We start from the raw sequence: 6,575 nt of genomic DNA on the forward strand, positions 1-6,575 counted from the left end.
ATATATTGATTACATGTACTATTTCTGCGACTATAATATAGCACTTCCGATTACACCTTTTTAACCGGAAATGATAGATAAACCTGGAGTATATTTTATTCTCGTCTTGCTAAGGCGCGTCGAGTAATATATTGCTTGTATTATTTCGGAGACTTTAAAACAGTACTTCCGGTTGAAACTCTAAAACCGGAAGTTCTAGATCAAATTTCTCATCTTTTATACCATCATTGGGTTATATTCTTTCATTCGATACCTCACTTGTCCTTCTATCTGTTTTAATACCGGAGTACGTAGAGTACGTATTTATTACAGATAACGATACAGATATATTCGCAGACAGATACACGGACGGGCAGACAGGCATGAAATCGGAAGTATATATTTGTTTTGGTCTTCATAATATGCGTAAAATAATATATCGCTTGTACTATTTTGGCGGCAAATTTCTCACCTCTAATAGCATCCTTGGCTTATAAGCTTTTATTAGATACCTCATTTTTGTCACTCTTTCTGGTCTAATGACGGAGGAGTTGTGTTTACAAATCTCTGGGACAATAAGACAAGGATAATTAATGGTTTTCACATTTTTTAAAAATGGGTGAAAACAAAAAAATTTTTCTCCTGCACTTTTTAATATAATCTAATTTTTCTGGTAAATAGGGAGAAGTGTACTTTTGAAGAGTGTAAATTAAATAATTCCTAGCTGAGCGCTTTCGGCTTATAAAACCATCTTCAGAGCTATGCTACAATAAAAAGGTCTCTAATGAATAATTTATTTTAGAATTCAAAAGTTTAGTTTACGTCAAAAGGTTCAAAATACCACTATAAAGAGGGATGGATCCCATGTACGATATAAAAATACTTATATTTTCTTATGCAGTTCTTATGCAAAAACTGCATAAGAAAATAAAACTGCATAAGAAAATCAAACTGAATAAGAAAAATAGAAGTATTTTTATATCGTACATGGGATCCATCTCTCTTCATAGTGGTATTTTGAATCTTTTGACGTAAGTTAAATTTTGAATTCTAAAATCAATTATTCATTAGAGACCTTCTTATTGTAGCATAGCTCTGAAGATGGCTTTATAAGCCGAAAGCGCTCAGCTAGGAATTATTTAATTTACACACTTCAAAAGTACACTTTTCCCTATTTACCTGTATTCATAAGTGTGTACAAAACTATTTCAGTCTTTACATTTACTAATTTTTCTATTCTCATACTATAATATGAATGCCTCAGAAGTTAAACGGTGTAAGTCACATTCTCCCTAAAAAATGACATAAGATATAGCACATATTATTATATATAATAATATTATTATTTCCTTTTTTGTATTTATGAATATTTTACCCATATTATGATAAATAAAGGCGGTATATTTGTTTTTAATAACTACTTATATTTCTGCAACTACTTGCAGAAACATCTTATAGTCTAATATCCGAATAAGAGGTCGAAATTTACCCATCTGCTTGCCGGATGAATCATTTTTTTTATTAAATTTCATACATAGACAAACACGACCAGCATGGGTTGCCTATAAAAAACGTGTCATAGCTATCCTAAAGGGGGGCCGTAGTGGTTGAAATCAACATTTCAAGCACATTTTTGTGATTTTTTTTTTAAAGTTTAATAAAATTATTTTATTTTTAAATTAAATAAGCGTATTCAGTATAATTCAAAGAATACTCAAAAAAAATCAAGGAAAAATATTGAAAAATAAGCCAAAGGTGGCAAACTTTTAAAGACGCCTCGAAAAAAAAAATTGATTTTGCGGTGGACACCCGAACTTATCATTGGATCCTGGTAAACAAAAAATTCAAAAAGATTTTATTAGCTTATATCATTTGGGTTAAATTGTTTTAAAATTATCAGTAGTAATTGCAAAAGTGCGCCAAAATTATCGAATTTTTCGCGAGTGACATTTTGACAGTTTTAATTTCACGACCTGAAGGGGAGTGAAATTATGTCAAAGTGTCACGAGGGCAAAAAGTCGATAATAATTTTAGAGATCGAGTGCAATTTGTTGCGATTATTTAATGAATACAACTGTTCAAAACCAAAATGATATTGTAATTTATTTATGTAAGTACAAATTAGTACAATTAAACACACAGTTGTTATAAATCTTTGACGGTTGAAAGTCATCACTTTTATAATTTTTAAAACATTAATTGTCATTACTTACTGTCACTGAATGAATTTTTTCGTAGCAACGAAGGGCATCTGACGTAATATACTTGACGACGGGATATTATCAAAAATTATCAGTTTAATTTTTATTTGTGTAGCTTTCTATTGGTCAGAATCTCCTATGAATAAAATAATCTGAGAAATCTCCGGTTTTTGTTCCTCTATACAGATTTATATTGTCGCTAATAAACAAAACAAGTGTAAATCTGTAACAAAATGGGCGCTATTAAGGTGTAGCAAACTAATGCCTACACAAAATGAAGAAAGGCCGCGTTGCTCCAAATCGGAAGATATATGGGGTGGTGAATCAATTTTTCTAACTCAGAATGAAAAATAAAATTGGAGAAACAGAAAGAAAATTATAATATGGTAGCTATAGTAGGAAAAATTAAAGAATACCCATGAACGAACATATAAAACACGCTGTATTTTCCTGTCACCGTGTCACACTATAAATTGGCCAGCGCAAGTACATGTAATAATTATTGTTACATGTACTTGCACTCGAAAATTTTCTTTGTGACACGGTGACAGGAAAATACAGCGTGTTTTATATGTTAGTTCATGGGTATTCTTTCATTTTTCCGACTGTACTAGAGCTAATCCAGAAATATAGGATAAATGAAAGGAAGAACATGAGTTAAGAAGAATTTGCCAAAAAGAGAGTCACTTTGCATTTTTTTCTTCAATATGAATATTTCTATGTCTTTACTATTTTAAACACAAAGAAATAGGTATAAATATTATTTTTAAAAAAATTTTTAAAGTTCTGCTGATTCTAAATAAATAGTATAAGAGCTGTGAGACATTTTTGAGTAGGTATTTTAGGCAACCTGAAAATTTTTCAGGTGACTTTTCTATGATAGCCTAATACAAAAATGCCGGTCTGGCTGGAGGGTAGCGGTTATTTTCCCCAAAAATCCACCCCAAAGTTAAAAAAAGGGCAAAAATTGGTATTACAAAAAATACCATTGACGTGACTTTAAAGTAAATTTAAATATTCAAATATAAAGAAAATAAACAGACCAGGCGATTTGAGGGCGATTTTAACTCTGCAAGATACTTGCATGGGCGTCCCAGGATTATTTTCAGGGGATGCATCTGAACTTCACAAGATTTCATCTGAATCTGTACATACTATTAACGAGTATAAAATATACAACTATACATGCATAGCTATGTACACTCCTTCCGGGCAGGGAGGTGCAATTGTTATTTTGACAGGGTATTTTTTAATATTAAAAATAAATATTCTAAAAAAGACAGGTTTTTTTTGGTGAAATTTTCCAACTGCCATGTGATCAAACAAATTACGGGTGCATATAAATGAAAAGCGCTATAGGTAAGCACCAGTGTGAGAAAGAGCGTATACCGATAGCTGTTTGCGTCCTCTGTTCTAACTGAGCGAGTCCGTTCGCTCGAGAAAAATCACGTGACCTAGCGATAACCATGTTGTTGTAACTTTTCTTAATTAAAGGAAAATAATACGTACTATACAATACAGTGATGAGCAAGCTAATAACCGGCAAAATAGCTCAAAAGGTTGAAAACATAACACATTGCGAAACAAAAAGAGTTTCATTTCTTTTTGTTTCGAGATGTATTATGTTTTCCATCTTTTGAGCTGTTTTGCCGGTTATTAGCGCGCTCATCACTGTAGATTTTGCAAATATGATAGAAAAAAAAAACAAATGTATTATTATAAATATATAGGTAGAAAAGTATTAAACTATAGACTAAATTAATTCTGTGTCTTGTACTTCTTCTTCAAACTCCTCATCTGAGCTTAAATATTCATTCTCTTTTTCTTTGTTAGACTCCCCTCAAGACTCAGATTCGTCTTCTACCTAATCTGTAAATAGTTATAATATGTATTTAGAGTTAATTAAAAGATTATTAGTGATTAATTAATTGAGTTGCTACGTATTCTTTCTTTTAAAACCAATACTTAATACTTTTCCTTATATAACCAATCACATCAGGTTTTTTATTTCTTAGTATATGACCAAAGTAGCTCATTTTTTTCCTTCATAGTGTTGAGTATTTCTTGTCTAATTTTCATCTTTCTTAATGTTTCCGCGTTTGTTACGTGTTGTGTACATTATTTTTTTACATTATTCGATAACACCACATCTCAACAATGGCAAGTCTTTCTTCAGATGCGCCCGTGGTTGTGCAGGCTTCGACTCCGTACAAAATGACAGAGAATACGTAGCAAATCAATTAATTAATCAGTAATTAATTTTTAATAAATTCTAAATGCATATTACAACTATCTACAGTTCATGTAGAAGAATAATCTGAGGCTCGAGGGGAGTCTGACGAAGAAGAAAAGAATGAATATTTAAGCTCAGATGAGGAGTTTGAAGAAGAAGTACAAGATTCGGACACAGAATTTATTTAGTTTATAGTTTTATAATTTTCTACCTATATATTTATAATAATAAATTTGTCATTTCCTATCATATTTGCAAAATATATTGTATAGTACGTATTATTTTCCTTTAATTAAGGAAAAGTTACTTAAAAAACTATAATATATAACAATTACTCTAACGTTTCGAGGCACAACAACATGGGTATCACCAGGTCACGTGATTTTTCTCGAGCGAACGGACTCACTTCGCTAGAACAGAGGACGCAAACAGCTATCGGTATACGCTCTTTCTCACACTGCTGCTTACCTATAGCGCTTTTCATTTATATGAACCCGTAATTTGTTTGATCACATGGCAGTTGGAAAATTTCACCAAAAAGCTGCCATTTTTAGAATATTTATTTTTAATATTAAAAAATACCCTGTCAAAATAACAATTGTACCTCCCTGTCCAGAAGGAATATACATAGCTATGCATGTATAGTTGTATATTTTATACATGTTAATAGTATGTACAGATTCAGATAAAATCTTCTGAAGTTAATATGCATCCCCTGAAAATAATCCTGGGACGCCCATGCAAGTATCTTGCAGAGCTAAAATCGCCCTCAAATCGCCTGGCTTGTTTATTTTCCTAATATTTGAATATTTAAATTTACTTTAAAGTCACGTCAATGATATTTTTTGTAATAACAATTTTTACCCTTTTTTTAACTTTGGGGGGGATTTTTGGGGAAAATAACCGCTACCCTCCAGCCAGACCGGCATTTTTGTATTAGGCTATTATGGAAGAGTCACCTGAAAAATTTTCAGCTTGCCTAAAATACCTACTCAAAAATGTCTCACAGCTCTTGGACCAAAAGTAATTCCATTAAAATTCAACTTGACAGTAAAATTTAGGTAATATATCGTTGTCACGCAGCTTTTTCAGCTGTCATGATAAATTGGATAAAAACAGGTTATTTTTCCTTCGTAAAGTAAATAGACTACTATTGCAAAGTCAAAATCGCGTATTGCATCAGACAGTCTGAAAGTAGGAACATAATTCAAACATAAAACATTTTAGCACAGTGCCATCCCTAGGACTTTTCTTCAATTTTGAAATAAGAGATTAGATCATACAAATCATTACATATACAATAAACATAACTAATAATAAAAATATACTATATCTAAATATGAGAGACATGGTGCAGTGTTTTACAAGGCTTGCGGACGCGGCAAGTGCATTAGGACTTGTGGTAAACGAGGAAAAAACCAAATATGTAAGTTTCTAAAAACTTCCGAAATAATAAACAGATAATTCAAATTAACAACCATGTCTTTGAGCAAGTCAAGAAATTCAAATATCTTAGATCAGCTAGTAAACTCAATAAACACGACAAACGACGAAGTAAAAGATCGCATAGCAATAGAAAACAGAACCGTTTACGGTCTCCAGCAACATTTAAAAAATACAAATATGTACAGTGATGAGTGCACTAATAACCGGCAAAATAACGCAAAAGATGGAAAACATATTAAGTGGTGAGATAAAAAGAAATAAAACTAGTAGAAAAACTACAAACTTACATTATATTTATAGCTTCCCCCATTTAGACGTATCAGAGGAAAATGTCAACTAAAATTGTCAGTGTAACAGTGCTAGTTGTCAAACTCGTCCGATACGTCTAAAGGTGGGAAACAATAAATATAATGCAAATTTATAAGTTTTTATCGCTAAATTTCCCAACTCTACTAGTTTCATTTCTTTTTACCTCACCACTTAATATGTTTTTCATCTCTTGCGTTATTTTGCAATTATTAGCGCCCTCATCGTCATCACTGTATAAAACGTTCAGTAAAGCTCAATATACATATATTCTTTTTCTCATAAGCATCTTTCAGTGCGTCACAGTTTTTCGATTTCTTTTTAACGCATTAAATTGTATGTGACAGAAAAAAAGGCACGTCTGTGATTAGAGACATTTATAACATTTATTTTAGTTGTCGATAGATGGC

This window comes from Diabrotica virgifera, chromosome 7 (genome assembly GCF_917563875.1).
Source record: "Diabrotica virgifera virgifera chromosome 7, PGI_DIABVI_V3a".
Classification (NCBI taxonomy): Eukaryota; Metazoa; Arthropoda; class Insecta; order Coleoptera; family Chrysomelidae; genus Diabrotica; species Diabrotica virgifera.